Here is a 3473-nt window from a genome sequence, read left to right on the forward strand (position 1 = left end):
CCACTTACAGAAATGGATAGATCATCTAGACACACGGTCAATAAAGAAACAAGGGCCCTGAATGAGACAGTGGATCAGATGGACTTGACAGATATATTTAGAACTCTGCATCCCAAAGCAACAGAATAGACTTTCTTCTCGAGTGCACATGGAACATTCTCCAAGATAGATCATATACTGGGTCACAAAACAGCCCTTCATAAGTTTACAAGAATTGAAATCATAGCATGCATACTTTCAGACCACAATGCTATGAAGCTGGAAATCAACCACAGAAAAAAGTCTGGAAAACCTCCAAAAGACTGGAGGTTAAAGAACACCCTACTAACGAATGAGTGGGTCAACCAGGCAATTAGAGAAGAAATTAAAAAATATATGGAAACAAACGAAAATGAAAATACAACAATCCAAACGCTTTGAATGCAGCGAAGTCAGTCCTGAGAGGAAAATACATTGCAATCCAGGCCTATCTCAAGAAACAAGAAAAATCCCAAATACAAAATCTAACAGCACACCTAAAGGAAATAGAAGCAGAACAGCAAAGGCAGCCTAAACCCAGCAGAAGAAGAGAAATCATAAAGATCAGAGCAGAAATAAACAATATAGAATCTAAAAAAACTGTAGAGCAGATCAACGAAACCAAGAGTTGGTTTTTTGAAAAAATAAACAAAATTGACAAACCTCTAGCCAGGCTCCTCAAAAAGAAAAGGGAGATGACCCAAATAGATAAAATCATGAATGAAAATGGAATGATTACAACCAATCCCTCAGAGATACAAAAAATTATCAGGGAATACTATGAAAAATTACATGCCAACAAATTGGACAACCTGGAAGAAATGGACAAATTCCTGAACACCCACACTCTTCCAAAACTCAATCAGGAGGAAATAGAAAGCTTGAACAGACCCATCACCAGCGAAGAAATTGAATCGGTTATCAAAAATCTCCCAACAAATAAGAGTCCAGGACCAGATGGCTTCCCAGGGGAGTTCTACCAGACGTTTAAAGCAGAGATAATACCTATCCTTCTCAAGCTATTCCAAGAAATAGAAAGGGAAGGAAAACTTCCAGACTCATTCTATGAAGCCAGTATTCCTTTGATTCCTAAACCAGACAGAGACCCAGTAAAAAAAGAGAACTACAGCCCAATATCCCTGATGAATATGGATGCAAAAATTCTCAATAAGATACTAGCAAATCGAATTCAACGGCATGTAAAAAGAATTATTCACCATGATCAAGTGGGATTCATTCCTGGGATGCAGGGCTGGTTCAACAATCGCAAATCAATCAATGTGATACATCACATTAACAAAAAAAAAAAGAGAAAAACCATATGATCCTGTCAATCGATTCAGAAAAGGCCTTTGACAAAATCCAGCACCCTTTCTTACTAAAAACCCTTGAGAAAGTTGGGATAGAAGGAACATACTTAAAGATCATAAAAGCCATTTATGAAAAGCCCACAGCTAACATCATCCTTAACGGGGAAAAACAGAGAGCTTTTTCCCTGAGATCAGAAACACGACAGGGATGCCCACTCTCACCGCTGTTGTTGAACATAGTGCTGGAAGTTCTAGCATCAGCAATCAGACAACAAGAGGAAATCAAAGGCATCAAAATTGGCAAAGATGAAGTCAAGCTTTCGCTTTTTGCAGATGACATGATATTATACATGGAAAATCCGATAGACTCCACCAAAAGTCTGCTAGAACTGATACATGAATTCAGCAACGTTGCAGGATACAAAATCAATGTACAGAAATCAGTTGCATTCTTATACACTAACAATGAAGCAACAGAAAGACAAATAAAGAAACTGATCCCATTCACAATTGCACCAAGAAGCATAAAATACCTAGGAATAAATCTAACCAAAGATGTAAAGGATCTGTATGCTGAAAACTATAGAAAGCTTATGAAGGTAATTGAAGAAGATTTAAAGAAATGGAAAGACATTCCCTGCTCATGGATTGGAAGAATAAATATTGTCAAAATGTCAATACTACCCAAAGCTATCTACACATTCAATGCAATCCCAATCAAAATTGCACCAGCATTCTTCTCGAAACTAGAACAAGCAATCCTAAAATTCATATGGAACCACAAAAGGCCCCGAATAGCCAAAGTAATTTTGAAGAAGAAGACCAAAGCAGGAGGCATCACAATCCCAGACTTTAGCCTCTACTACAAAGCTGTCATCATCAAGACAGCATGGTATTGGCACAAAAACAGACACATAGACCAATGAAATAGAATAGAAACCCGAGAACTAGACCCACAAACGTATGGCCAACTCATCTTTGACAAAGCAGGAAAGAACATCCAATGGAAAAAAGACAGTCTCTTTAACAAATGGTGCTGGGAGAACTGGACAGCAACATGCAGAAGGTTGAAACTAGACCACTTTCTCACACCATTCACAAAAATAAACTCAAAATGGATAAAGGACCTGAATGTGAGACAGGAAACCATCAAAACCTTAGAGGAGAAAGCAGGAAAAGAACTCTCTGACCTCAGCCGTAGCAATCTCTTACTCGACACATCCCCAAAGGCAAGGGAATTAAAAGCAAAAGTGAATTACTGGGACCTTATGAAGATCAAAAGCTTCTGCACAGCAAAGGAAACAACCAACAAAACTAAAAGGCAACCAACGGAATGGGAAAAGATATTTGCAAATGACATATTGGACAAAGGGCTAGTAAACAAAATCTATAAAGAGCTCACCAAACTCCACACCGAAAAGCAAATAACCCAGTGAAGAAATGGGCAGAAAACATGAATAGACACTTCTCTAAAGAAGACATCCGGATGGCCAACAGGCACATGAAAAGATGTTCAGCGTCGCTCCTTATCAGGGAAATACAAATCAAAACCACACTCAGGTATCACCTCACGCCAGTCAGAGTGGCCAAAATGAACAAATCAGGAGACTATAGATGCTGGAGAGGATGTGGAGAAACGGGAACCCTCTTGCACTGTTGGTGGGAATGCACATTGGTGCAGCCGCTCTGGAAAGCAGTGTGGAGGTTCCTCAGAAAATTAAAAATAGACCTACCCTATGACCCAGCAATAGCACTGCTAGGAATTTATCCAAGGGACACAGGAGTACTGATGCATAGGGGCACTTGTACCCCAATGTTCATAGCAGCACTCTCAACAATAGCCAAATTATGGAAAGAGCCTAAATGTCCATCAACTGATGAATGGATCAAGAAATTGTGGTTTATATACACTATGGAATACTACGTGGCAATGAGAAAAAATGAAATATGGCCTTTTGTAGCAACGTGGATGGAACTGGAGAGTGTGATGCTAATTGAAATAAGCCATACAGAGAAAGACAGATACCATATGGTTTCACTCTTATGTGGATCCTGAGAAACTTAACAGGAACCCATGGGGGAGGGGAAGGAAAAAAATAAAAAAGAGGTTAGAGTGGGAGAGAGCCAAAGCATAAGAGACTGTTG

This window comes from Herpailurus yagouaroundi, unplaced genomic scaffold, assembly GCF_014898765.1.
Source record: "Herpailurus yagouaroundi ecotype Mexico unplaced genomic scaffold, PumYag 67623, whole genome shotgun sequence".
NCBI lineage: Eukaryota > Metazoa > Chordata > Mammalia > Carnivora > Felidae > Herpailurus > Herpailurus yagouaroundi.